The sequence below is a fragment of the Ruditapes philippinarum genome, unplaced genomic scaffold, assembly GCF_026571515.1.
Source record: "Ruditapes philippinarum isolate M1 unplaced genomic scaffold, ASM2657151v2 ctg4152_1_1_1_1, whole genome shotgun sequence".
Lineage (NCBI taxonomy): Eukaryota > Metazoa > Mollusca > Bivalvia > Venerida > Veneridae > Ruditapes > Ruditapes philippinarum.
In genome coordinates this window covers 48,184-63,281 of record NW_026862063.1, presented here as the reverse complement: position 1 = coordinate 63,281, position 15,098 = coordinate 48,184, and positions in this window count along the sequence as shown.

Below are 15,098 nucleotides of genomic sequence, written 5' to 3'. Positions count from 1 at the left end.
TATTTACGTTATCATCATCCCCATCTTATGTGACAAGGTTCATAACTCTAGCACCAATATTTTCAGATTTATCTCCCTTTGAACTTAGAATTTTCCATAAAAAAATTTATTTTTTACTGTAACTTATTTATTTCTGAAGGTTTATAGTTATATGGCGAAGAATGTCATAAAAAGGCATGGAAAAGATACTTGTGTAAGAATTTACGATCACGGGCCAGACACTGAGATTTTTTTAAAGAAGATGTGGAAATGTATCTTTTAGCAAATGAAAAGTCAACTTATTTGCTGTTAAAATAGTTCATATAAAAAAAAAAGAAATTTTAAAACATGAAATCGAGATTAATTATCATTCTGAAAAAATATCAGAACAGGTGATAATGCATTTTTCAATATGTACCTGATTATATTCTTTATCCGATTTGCCTGTGATGCAAACAGAAAAAAATTTAAGTCACATAAATATATTTTAAATAAAAAAAAATTATTCAAAAACTTGAGAAGTTAAGATGGGTTGTTTGGAAGAGATATAACACACATTTTATCCGCTTCTTCGTAATACGAGTACATGTTACTTTTAATAATGTACGTCACACATTTTTTCTCTTCTCAAAATCCATAAAATTACCATTTTAATAAGCGTAACTGATTTACAATATCATGGTATTTAAATGTCCCGGTTGAATGAACAACCGTTCGCGTGCCAATCTGTTTGACACTTGCCGCCTGACCAATCCAGTTATTCAAAGGAAGTGTACAATACAAATTGTGTAATATTATACCAAGTTTGTTCAAATAAAAGCCCTGGGGTCAAAATTGGCCCCGCCCCAGGGGGTCATTGATTTTCCCTATATGCATATAGTAAAAACTTTAAAAAATCTTCTTTTAAAGAACCCAAAAGAGCTAGAGCTAAGATATTTAGCATGAAACATCTTCTTATGAGTGTCTACCAAGTTTGTTCAAAGAAAAGCCCTTTGGTCAAAATTGGCCCCGCCGCAGGGGGTCATTGATTTTCCCTAAATGCATATAGTAAAAACTTAAAAAACTTCTTTTAAAGAACTCAAAGAGCTAGAGCTAAGATATTTATGTTTTGCCCTACGCAGAATGCGCATGCGCGAAATGCAACATTCGTTGCTATGGAAAATCGTATTGTAAAAAGGTCTATAAAGTAAAGAATATCATTCATGAAGATGTTGAAGATCAAAGGTTCAAGAATAGAGCCTTGTGGCACCCCCTTAATTGTTTCAAGCCAAGTGCTATGATATTCTCCTATTTTAACTGTTTGTTTCCTGTTTGATAAATAGTTTGAAACTAGAGAACATGTATTTTCAGACAACCCATATGCCTCTAGCTTTTGGACTGCGGTAGACAGTCAAAAGCCTTGGACAGGTCCATAAGGATTGCTGCCACATGCTCATTTCTGTCTAACGCCATCTTCCAGTCCTCAACCAGACGCGAAAGAGTTGTCTGACATCCGTTGTCTGAAAGCAGCTAGATAATTATGAAATATATTTTCAAAATGGTTGCTAAATTGTTCATTTATAATTGTTTTCAAAAAATTTTGACATTGATGGTAAAAACAGGCCTAAAAAATTTCATAATAAAAGGATCATCTTTCTTAAAAACTGGAGTGACTTGAGCCATTTTTAAACTATTTGGAAATAAATTTGTGTTGATCATATTATTAACTATCTAGGTTTACAAATTATATTTGCTGAGCATTTCAGTATTTTGGGTGGTATATTGTCATATCCTGTTGCTTTCTTTGGGTTTACTGATTTTAGATGTTTTTCAATTGACAGTGATGTTACAGTAGAAAAATTGAAAGTTTGTACATTGTTATTGTTTTGTTTAATTAATTTAATACTAGGATGTTCATTTTGAGTAATAGTCTGATTATTTATCCCAATATTTTTACATAAAAGTCATTTAACATATCACACACTTTAGTTTGATCGGCTATCAGTGACTCAAAATGGATTTTTGACTTAAAAAATGTTTGATTGTTGGCCAGAAAGCTTTAGACTTTGGGCCCCCGCAACATCTTTCCATGAAGTAGGTGGTAATAGATTCACGTTTTACTTTTGTTTTGAAGTTCCTGAGTTTCCTATACTTTTCCCAATTATTATGCCACCGCAGCATCTGCGATGCGGTGGCATATAGCGATTCACCTGTGTGTGTGTGTGTGTGTGTGTGTGCGTGTGTGCGTGTGCGAGTGCGTGTGTGTGTTCTATAGATTATATAGTGAACTTCAAAAATCTTCTTGTGAAAAACCACTAGTCCAATTTCAACCAAACTTGGCAGGATTGATTCTTGGTTGAAGGGCATCCAAAGTTGTTCAAAGAATTTCATTCCATGCAGAAATCTGGTCGCCATGGCAACCATAAAGGAATTATAAGAATAAATTTAAAAAATCTTGTAAAGACCCAAAAGGCATAGAGCTTAGATATTTTGCATAAGGCATTGTCTGGTAGACCTCTACCCAAGATTGTTCAAATTATAGCCCTGGGGTCAAAATCGGCCCCGTCCCGGGGGTCATTGATTTTCACTATATGTACATATAGTAAAAACTTAAAATACCTTCTTGTAAAGACCCAAAAGGCTTAGAGCTTAGATATTTTGCATAAGGCATTGTCTGGTAGACCTTTACTAAGATTGTTCAATTTAAAGCCCTGGGGTCAAAATCGGCCCCGCCCCAGGGGTCATTGATTTTCAATATATGTACATATAGTAAAAACTTAAAATACCTTCTTGTAAAGACCCAAAAGGCCTAGAGCTTAGATATTTTGCATAAGGCATTGTCTGGTAGACCTCTACCCAGATTGTTTAAATTATAGCCCTGGGGTCAAAATCGGCCCCGCCCGGGGGGGTCATTGGTTTTCCTCATATGTATATAGTAAAAACTTTTAGTAAACCTTTAAAAAAAATTATTGTAGCAATTGAGATATTTTGCATGAAACATTTTGTAGTGACCTCTAGCAAGATTGTACAAATTATAGCCCTGGGGTCAAAATTGGCCCCATCCCCAGGGGTCATTGATTTTCACTATGTACATACAGTAAAAAATGAAAAAAAAATCTTGTCTGAAGGTACAAGGCTTAGAGCTTTGATATTTGGTATATAATATTATTATCATTGGGTCCTCTACTTAAGTTGTTTTAATTATGCCCCTACTGTTAAAATTGCCCTGCCCCAGAGGCGATTGTTTTCCTTATATGTATCAAGTAAAAACTTGAAAAAACTTCTCTGAATTGACAAAGGCTAGAGGTTAAATATATGGCATTAGACTTTGATAAGTGAATCTCCACCAAGATTGTTCAAATTATAGCCCTTGGGTCAAAATTGGTTCAGCCCCGGGGGTCATTGATTTTCATTATGTACATATAGTAAAAATATATTTTTGTCTGAAGGTACAAGTCATAGAGCTTTGATGTTTACTATATAATATGGGCGCCGTCATGACAAAATGACCCTTCGGGCAATTTTCTTCGATATTTTGTTTTCATAAAAACCAATATTACAGATGATTTTACTTTTTATTTGACGAAAATAACTTGAAAAATGACAAAAATATATCTTTTTATGTACATAGACTCCGACGTCGACGACGACGTTTGTTTAAATGTTGAACGTTTTAAAGAACGTCGTGGTTTATTGCCGAATTGCCTTGTGTTAAGAATGGATTGTGTAAGAACCAATAAAGACAGTAACTCCAAATGAATTTATTTTACAGAACTATGAAGTTACAAACTTCAAAATCATAAAAATAAAACGATAACGGAAGAAATCACATAAACGGATCAGCACTTATGTACCCAGTATATTGGTTAATTTACGATTAACAAAATTTTATAACTTGAAATATATAGATCATTCTTATATCAAATAAATATCTAGTTTATTGATAACAAATCTAAGGACTAAACATACAGACAAAGATAATGCATGTATACATTTGTACATGTAAATCTAAATTGTCATTCTTCCCGTAACGGTGGGCACGTCACATCATGATACGCCTGACGTACAAAAGGTCGTACATTTTTAGCTCACCTGTCACAAAGTGACAGGGTGAGCTTTTGTGATCGCTTTTCGTCCGTCGTCCGTCCGTCCGTCGTCCGTCCGTAAACTTTTACTTTAAATGACATCTCCTCATAAACCACTGAGCCAATTTCATCCAAACTTCACAGGAATGTTCCTTTGGTGGTCACCTTTAAAAATTGTTCAAAGAATTTAATTCCATGCAGAACTCTGGTTGCCATGGCAACCGAAAGAAAAAACTTTAAATATCTTCTTTTAAAAAACCATAAGAGCTAGAGCTTAGATATTTGGCATGAAACATCTTCTAATGAGTGTCTACCAAGTTTGTTCAAATAAAAGCCCTGGGGTCAAAATTGGCCCCGCCCCGGGGGGTCATTGATTTTCCCTATATGCTTATAGTAAACACTTTAAAAATCTTCTTTTAAAGAACCCAAAGAGCTAGAGCTAAGATATTTAGCATGTCTACCAAGTTTGTTCAAATAAAAGACCTGGGGTCAAAATTGGCCCCGCCCCGGGGGTCATTGATTTTCTTTATATGTGTATAGTAAAAACTTAAAAAATCTTCTTTGAAAAAACCCAAATAGCTAGAGTTAAGATATTAAGCATGAAACATCTTTTAGTGAGTGTCTACCAAGTTTGTTCAAATAAAAGACATGGGGTCAAAATTGGCCCCGCCCCGGGGGTCATTGATTTTCTTTATATGTGTATAGCAAAAACTTAAAATCTTCTTTGAAAAAACCCAAATAGCTAGAGTTTAGATATTAAGCATGAAACATCTTCTAGTAAAGTCTACACAGATTGTTCAAATTAAAGCCCTTGGGTCAAAACTGGCCCGGCCCCAGGGGTGTCATTGTTTTTAAATATATGTGTATAGTAAAAACTTAAAAAAAGCCCAATGAGCTAGAGCTTAGATGTTTAGGATGAAACATCTTCTTATGGGTGTCTTCTAAGTTTGTGCAAATAAAAGCCCTTTGGTTTAATTGGCCCTGCAACGTTGGGGGGGGGGGGGGGGTTGGGGGGCCTATGTACAGGTGAGCGACCTCAGGGCCATCATGGCCCTCTTGTTGTACAGGTATTGCTGCCTTGCGCGGGAAAGTCCACCCGGTAGCAAAACTGCAGGGAGAATATCTTCTGGTACTGTAGCATTTCTCTTTAGGATTGTGACCTGCTGCTCTACGTCAGTTGAGCGCTCTTTCACGTATACAGCATCCTTCGTAACACGGAAATAGTGATACCGCTGTATACCCCTTAATGGTAAAAAGAAGCGCCGCAATAATGTCTTCCAGTCATACCTGTAACATATGTTGACTAGTTAATATTATGTCAATCATAAACTACTTGATAATTTACAATGACAAGCAATTATTAATACACGTACAAGTAATATGACAGCATATATGCCGAGCGCCGAATTGAGCTCTCTATTAATTTGTTTAGTTGTTTTATTGTACAAACTTATTTAAATGGGGTGTAAATTTTAGAAATTCAAATATTTTGTAATAGAATACCAAGTCCAATTCTGACATCCATCCTCCTTGCGGAAGAGCACGGGGAAATTGCTTGAAGCAGACTTTCTTACGACAGATGCCCCCTGCGAAATACTGTCGCAGTCTATACAGCTTCTTGATATGTCCAAATCCTCCGTCCACAAGACACCTATTATATTAAGATCGAATAAAACTATATCAAAAACTGCTTATTTATAGTTTATGTTGATTTCTTTTCTTTATTTCTATAGGAACAAAATAATTGCAAGTAGATTTGTTCTAGTATAATCGATTTGTTCGACAGTGTTTTAGTTTTAAGCTAATTGCCAGATTGTCTCTATGGCATGTATAAAACATGCCCGCTGGTGTGCAAAGCACATACATGTTTAAGCACATAAAAATAGCAAATGATCGTTTTGTGCAGACCAGAAGTAATGTAGAATAAACTAAAATACATAAGTTTGCATTATAAGAGTATAAAATATAACATATATTAAAAACATTAATTACTTTGTGTGACCAGGAATTCCCATCAGGAGTGTTATCTCATCATGGAGCCCCATATGAATTCGCCATGCCAGATACGCTAACATAAAGCGATTTTTATTCTGCGCTGTAATAAAAATATATTTACCATTTGAACTAAAACTTAAAAATTAAATCGATGCTTTGTACAATGTCGCACTCTGAAGTGAATATTCAAATACTATACTCATGTTTAATTGAAAACACATATACGGTAAAATACTCACAACCACAGTTGTCGGCGTGCATGATGCAAGCTTTCTCTCCAAATCCCTGGTTTTCGAGGCAGTGGTGTAGCATACTTATCAGAGGCGTAGCTGCCTATACGCCAAATACGCACGTGCGTACAATTTATTTTGGGAGGTGAAAAATTAGAAAATCATTTCAATTCGAAAATTGGCTTAAAAACTAGTGCTATCCGGCCTGCGGTCAACTTACGCAGTGTATGAAAAAGACCTTATTTATTGTATTTTATCATAACATGGTCTTTCAAATAGAAAGATCCTAATAAAAATGTACTAGATTTTATTTTTTACATAGTTAGATATAAAATTAATTATTTGATTTTTATGTAGATATAGGTACCTCCGTTTCGTTTTTAAAAGTGATTAATTTTTGTATTAAACTCGTCTCACATGTAGCTTGAATACGAGCTCTTTCCGTAAAATATTAAGAAATAATACATTAATAAGGTTTTGAAAAAGTTTCAATTCTTTTTAATTTTATGAATAAAATAAAATAATGCACACATTTTGATAATATCGACATGTCATATATATCACAAAAGCATGTAAGACAATATGTCGAAACGAATTTTCTTAAATTTTAGGTATTATGAATGTAATATCTATAAGTGACTTAAGTATCATTTTGAGCGGAATATGGCTTGTTCTTGATATTAAAACAAATTGATTTGACTGAATTTAAATGTGATTAATATAACAAAATATGTATGCAAGTTCCGACCGTTATGGATATGAGACGTGTAAGTTCAATATGTCGCATCAAGTGAGCGTCTGAAAATCAGTATGTTGCAAATTGTTTCAACAATGAATTTTGGAAGGATTATATTTTTCTTGTAAACATAATTGAAGTAAAATGACTCATTTTTTAACAATTTGAAGAAAAAAAACCAACGAAAATAGTAAAAATGGTATTTACGTTGTTAGTACGTTTACCAAATATTAACTTGTGTGATTTCATTCCGTAAATATCTGCCAATTTTATCGTGGATGGAAAATGATCCTAACCTCCCCTTTGGCTGAATACAAAATTTTGTTCACAGATATTGATTAAATAAATAAAGTATTAACATTTATTCAAATGCGAGGAATTGACACGGTGCTGGTGTCATAGGCAATGCAAAAGAGCCCTCGCAAATGTGACGGAGCCAACAGAACCATTCAATAAGTGTCAAAATTGTGGAATTATGCCGATTATTAGTCATGCATATACTAAAACAGAATTTCCAAATGAATAGTTTCTTCAGTATCCAAGTAGTAGTGTACTAGGTCGCTATACATCTAAGAAGTGTGCTATTTTTAAAAACTTTTTATCTTTCAAGATCAAATTTCAATGTAATTTTAAATTGTTTACTAGATGTATCTTATGTTTTTCAAAAAGAGTGTCTTTAATCTAGATTATTTGATTTGCTTTTTTTGGTCAATGGGTATGTATTATTCCTACTCTTTCGTTTTGATTTGAACATTAAACTGTTTAATCGCGTAGCATTGATTGGGCGAAATTTATAGCGAAGGAAAAATCCAAAACAACGCGAAAGATGTTCTACTTAGCATAACATTCTCAGATTTGTTGAAAAACAAGATTTTAAATCGGATAGTTTAAAAAACTGTTATTACCATTTTCACCTACCTCTACAACGATAGTGACGAGGAAACTCATTTAAGTTAGAAAGAGCCAGCGTTTAGTATCTCCCTGGGTGTAATCTTAAGTCTAATAAAATTGCCTTTTTTTAGGATTAAAACCACATTTATTTGACATTAAATGCACGTGAAATTGTATAATCGAATCATCCTCAAATGACTAAATCCGCGGAGCTTTCGGGGGCTTCGCCCCCTGAACCCCCACCAGGGCTCTGCCCTGGACCTGCAAGGGGGCCTCCGCGGCCCCCTTGACCTCCTGCGTGTACATTTGTGCGTATATTTGAAATTTCCCTAGCTACGCCCCTGCTTATAGTTTGGCCCGTGCGTCCCTGTACCATCAACACCTGTTAATTTACATTAATTTTAAGTATATTTAATATTTCGACGGCACACATTTAGAATATTTTATCGATTATTATATGAAATAAATATTTTACAATTCTGAAAACAGTGAAAAGCAAAATATCTTCAATATTATTGAAAAAAAGCAAAATTAATTTAGTTATTTTTTATGTATTTATTAATTACATGTAATTTATTCATTCATTCATTCATTCATTCTATTCATTCATTCATTCATTCATTAATTCATTCATTTATTTATTTATTTATTTATTTATTATTTATTTATTTATTTATTTATTTATTCTTAACATACCAATCGATTCATCCTCGTCTATTAGGTAATTATGTTGTTGTGACACAGAATCAACACGGACGCCAAAAATTTGTATTTTCCTGCCAGTCACAAAATACAAAGGGCCCATTTGTGGTATTGTCACATTTTGAGAATAGTCGAATGTATAGTGCACTTTTTTCAAATCACTAGTGCATGGCTGGGCAGGTCGATTGACTGTGACTGATGTGTGCCTCATTTCCTCCCGAGCCTCTTCTATAGTCTGTCTGTAGACCTGTCGCTCTCTCTGTGCGTCCTACATAGTTTGGGTAAATAATAAGCAAACAAAATTAATAAAAAAAAATAAAACAAATCACTCCAACTCTATAAAAAATAATTTTACTATAGAATATCTAAAAGGTTAATCTATAAACCTGCAATGCGAGTAATAGTGTAAATATTATCTTAATACATGTTGAAATGTTGATAGCAAAATAATTCAAGTAATATGTCAATAATTTCAAATTTATAGCTCCATTACAAAAGTAAATAATTACCGCAAGAACTTTGGAAGGAAAAATCGGTCTTACTAATAAAAATCTGGAAAAAGGGTGATCCTTGAAAGCATTAATAACAACAGAATGTGATGAATATTGCATACTTGGTTTGATTAAGTCAAGCGTAACTTGTGTTACAATCTAGTCATAATATATGATGAGCGGATTTTAAATTTTAGTAAAACGTATCTGCAGACGAAAGTCAGTAACATGATATAATAAATATTACCTGTATATGTTCTCGTCCTCTAGTTTCTCATGTACAGCATCAGCAACCCTTTTCCTTATCATTTCGCACTTATGGCAAACGTCATCTTTTGCCGTCATTATCTTAATGTGTGGAACGCATTGTTTCCACACACATTTAAATGTAGTTACTCCAAGAACTCTTACGCCGGCTTCTATACATGCATGTTGGTATTTTGAATGTAAATCCACTTTTGTAGTATTACATGGTAACAGAACAGGTGCGCAGCCTCGTCTGCTCCGCGAGGTGCTGCTGGCATTGTTAACCCGTTGATTTCTGCATATAATACCAGGAAATCAACACAGAAACGCACATCCTCGTATTTAACTGCATGGTGTGGCTTTCTTCCGGTATTTCCATGTACCACCGCCATACCGGTCACGTTGCAGTCGTCGTTCAACCGAATCCTTGCTGTCAGTAAACTCGAACCCGACAGTCACTATAGAACAAATTAAAGCGGCTTTCATCCTGGAAGAGGACATTTCCCCCACTCTGCACGTGTGCATCATGCGCTGATGCTGGCTGGCCCACTGTTCCCTCTGTTGACGATGACGTGCAGTTAGGACAAGGCCACGGTATGGTCGTCTTGCTCGAATGTTCTGTTTGCGGAGACGCCTGATAACAAAAATTAAAAAAAATAAAATGACAATAATATAAATCAGCGCAAACTCAAATTGTACTGCAATGTGCGATACCGCATTTTTCTTTTGCAAGGGAGACCATCCGGTTATTACTTAATAGAAATACAAACTTAATTATTTATCTTGAGTAAACTGTAATTTTAAAGCATTCTAGATTTTAAAGATACCTTTTCCATTTTTACACTTAATATAAAAATGTCTTTCCGTAGGTCAATCAAACCAATCTTCTTTTACTTCTTTTATGAAACACCCATTCGGGCATATAAACGGCCAAAATATGGCGGACTTCCAACAAGGAATAACCTCCATGTGCATGATCATAAGCCAATTTCATAATTACTCTATGAAAAACAGATATAGGAGGTACAAATAACCCAAACTGCCCTTCCCAGCTTTCCGAAAAGGGGTCAATCCCAAAACAATCTGGGTTCCAAAATCCTGAATTAAAACTTCAGTCATTAATGAGTTAAAACGTCAGTTTAGCATTATAATATGGCGCAAACCAATCAACATCTAATTGACTTCGATCAGTTATCATTTGTAATTTATCAAACGAAATTCCCCAGTCATCAAAAACAGACAACCTCGATAAAAAAAATCTGCCTTTTCATAACTCTCTGCACTGAGTGAAATGCGCTCATCCCAATACCGTGCATTTAATACATCTAAAGTTAAATATCTAGTCATAATTTGAGATATATGGCCAATGACTCGTCATAGAAATAAACTGACCAACTGCACTAGCAGCTTTTCTTACAACTTTAACCTTCTTGTCAATAAGGCCAATCAAAAAATCAATAGTTTCTTGTGCTTTTAACAATCTACGATCGGGAATTGAAATAGTACCATTGATTGTATTCGAATCACACCCAAGATACTCTAATATCTGTACAGGTTCCCATAAACATTTGGTAGCATTAGGTACGAAACCCGAATTAAGTAAATCTGTTTTTATAATATGACTTAACCTCACAGTATTATCAAATGAATACGCGCACCCTTATCCATCATATAAAACATTGTAACAAGCAATCCTTCTCCACGCAACTTATTTATCAGAGGTCTACACAATTTCGTGAAAAGGAAGTACTAAAAACTTATAATATTGTCTGTCATCTTTGTCTTTCCAACTAAAACCCAAATACTCTGTATGCGGTTCAAATATTTGAACAAAATGATATGCACTTGTTAAATCAAATTTTATCATAAAACACCCTTTTTTTATTAAGGAAAGAGCAATTTTTATATCTTCATATTTAACACTTTGCTTCAACAGGTGCGGTCAAGTAGAAGACGTGTTTTACCCGAATTTTGAACTGATACGGTAAGAGGGAATTTTCGAACATTTTTTTATCAAATGTCAGAGACATTTCTTGCTGATTTATTATTTTTGCGAATAACATTAACTGGTTGAGAATACAATGGAATCTTATATCCTTCGTCAATAATATCTAATATGAAATCATTACAACCAATTTTCTTCCAAAAATCAATATGACTTTTTCATATGCCCTTAACAATAATATTCTTTTGACCTTGTTCATATTCATAATATTTATGTGTTAACCTTGAAAACAATCATACTTATCTTTCATAGAAATGTCTGTATCTTGACGACTACTTCCTTGCGGTGGCTTGCTGTCCGAAACCGGAAGTTGCTGATGACTGCGCTCGTGGACAATCTCTTCGGAAGTTGGTGTTCTCTCCGCAATGAAAACATGGCCCTGTAGAAGCCGCTTCCGGTGGAAGAACGTTTAAGTTTAAGTGCACGATTTTCCGCTTTATTGATCTTGGCTTCATCGTCGCTATCGCTAGCTACAAGGATTGCACTTATACTGACGCACCGTATCCCACCCAGCAGGGCAACTATCTGCTATCCTTGGTCACCACAATATTCAAATTTGCTGTGTTCAATAACCCTCCAGGCCTTCGAACTCTCCTGTTCAGCTTTTAAATGTTTTACTTCTGAAGAAACAGAAACGTTGTTATTGTATACTTCTTTCTTCAAACCTGTTTTAGAAAAATGAGCTTTTGACTTGCTTGTGCGTTGTATTAGAGTATGTGAGAGTAAAAGTTCAGTTACTGATTTCAGCAAATACTATGTAATTCCCCGAGTCGAAAGAAAAGTTTAACTTCACAACAAACAAAAAATGCAACTGCTAACTGCATAAAATTTGGAAATTATCTTTAAAAAACTATAGAGGTGCAGATTGCCCTAACCGGTTACCAAACATTTACTTATTCTTGTCATCCAAAAAAAAAAAGAATAGAAAAAACAAACAAAAACAGTTAAACACATTTTAAAGTACATGTATGCACTATTACCGCGCAAAAATAGCTACATGATACGGTACGACGTTTATCAAAGTTTTCTTGATTTTACATTATTTTGCATTATTTGTATAAAATTGGTATGCTCGTGTGATGATATTTTTTCCGACAACTTTACTTTCGGAAAACGATGAAAAATGTTCGCATCAAGAACACAAATGTTTCATTTGTTTTCATTAGTTTCAGGTCACAATAAACAAATACTGTTGCAAAATGTTTTGCCCTGAAACATTCAAATTTTCCGTGTATGCAAAATGTCTAAATAAAATCAATTTTAGTAAGAAATTTTCGCATTTCTCTTGCTCTTTTGAGAAGGTTGCGTAAGAATGAAACGGTACTGCGGGCAAGATTTTTTTCAGAAAACCCATGTTATCATATATGAGGTTAATACCTGTTAAATTGACAAAATGAAAAAGGCAAAAATAACGGTTTACGAAATATACAAAATGCAAATATAAACAAACAAAAAAAACATTTAAGTAAAACCAGCTAATGTGAACCAAATATTGCATAGAAAACTATCAATACTATTTGTTTATAAGACAATTTGCAAAAAAGTATTTATTTTATATACATCTTTTGATTTGTTTAGTTATTTATGAAAACAGAAATATCACATTATTTCAATATAACAAAAAAAAGAATAGAAGAAGAACTTTATGACTTAAATAACATAGTTCTAGCCATAAACTAAAACAAATTTTCTATGCAAAGAAGCGTTTTAAAAAGACATTAAACCTAATGCGCACCAAATAACAGTACACCGTGACGTCACGTCATTAAGTTTGTACCCAGTACTGTGTAAGATTGTTTTAGGCTTCCAATGATCTAAGCTGTTACAAAAAGAAAATTATATTAAGCCCGGGAGAACTTTTCTCCCTGACGTAGCGAACGACGATTTGTAGAATATTGAACTTCCCAACCATTAAAATGCCATACCCTTCGGATTAATTTAAAAAGTGTATTAGGAAAATATCTACCCGTAATTAAGAACTTCGTGCAACATAAGGATTTCTTAAATTTTAAAGGGAAAGACAAGGTTAGAATAAAAACTTGATTTCAGAAAAAGAATACTATAAATAATAAATCTGCAAATTTTCTGCCGCCAAATAATAATATTAAACGAATGAAAACAAAATTTAAATCTCTAAATGACCGATTTCTACAAATCAATAGGCACATGTTTGTGTATTGGCCGTATAAAACAGGTGCGCGTGATGTCAATTCCCCACATCTAGCTTAAATCATGTGGTGTGATCATCAGCAAGTTTGAACATCGGACAAATGATAATTAATGTCGCGGCGTCTTCAATTGATTAATTAAAGCAATTCAGTTCCATATGATGTATTCATAATTATTATATATAGTGTTAGACTAATAAGTTCTTCATCAAGATATATTTCAGTTGTACCAGCGTGTACACCTATACCGGAAGTGGGAGTAACACGTCACAATCTCGGTCTCGTCTGTCTCGCGAGAGTGACAGAACACCAAAATGGCGGCGCCCAAGAACTTATTTCTCAAGTAAAAAAAATAGTGTCTTAAAACACGAATTTCTCACTTATAGGGTTGTTGTCAACAGAAAAACTGTCATGGTACCTCTTTTTAAATGATGAATATTTATATTAGACAGACATAAATCCATCCTTTAAATCGATATTTTTCGAAAGTAGTGAGAGCAAGAGCGAAAGGTTCGATGTTGAGCGCAAGGCGATTTTAATTTGGCATATTGAGAGGAGCGTAGTCTGTGAATTTTTATATACATAAAACCTTTAGAAGTTAAAATAGACATGATCAATGTATATATACCTTTTAAAGACAACTAATAAAGCGTGACATTCTTTCAACGACTATGGCGCAATTCATGTAATCGCGAAGGTGTCATCTATGGCTGACGTAAAGATTCCATTATTTATGTTCCTAACTTGGACGAGGCCCGAATATTGAATCATATGGCGTAAACAGGGTGCCACTTATACGAGGTCAATCATGATTTTTAATATGGTTATGTACATTTAAAAACGTGTGTCGGTGCAAATTTGGCAAAATCGAATATTTTCTATTCAACCGCGAACAAATGTTGCGGAGCAGGTACATGTAACGCGATTGTTCCCGCCAAATGTTATGTTTTTCGAAAAGTTCATTTTACTTTCTGTCATTAATAGCTATAACGTACATGTTCCGATCCAACACAGGTTAGCCACGTTTTCGGCTTCACATTTCTGTACGTCATTTTAAAGAGTTTATTTATAGAAATTCGTAGACTATGCTCTTTATACTCTTTTTCTTAACGTCGCCTTGTGCCCAACAACCGACCATCTCTTGCCCTTTGGCTCCACTACTTTCGAAATAAATTAATATACAAATTTAAGAGTAGTTTATTTTGCACGAAGGACTTTATCGGGTTGATATTTTTGTAAAACACTTTTTCAAAAAATTCCACGTTTTCATGATAATAGAAAGACTTTTGTCTTCGTCAGGGGGAAAAGCTCTCCCGGGCTTAATATAATTTTCTTTTTGTAACCGCTTAGATAATTGGAAGCCTAAATCAATCCTACACGGAACTACATTTTCCGTTTTTCGAAAAAATACAACTTTTATGAATAACAAGACAAAACCATAAACAACACTTACAATTATCCGTTTAAAACGGCATTCCGCTCTATCTCGGAAATGCCGTTCGCTCGTTTTACCGTACACCACAATTATGAAGTGGAGCGACCGTTTGCTGGGCATGTGAATGTAGTTTATAAAATACACTAAACGAAACTT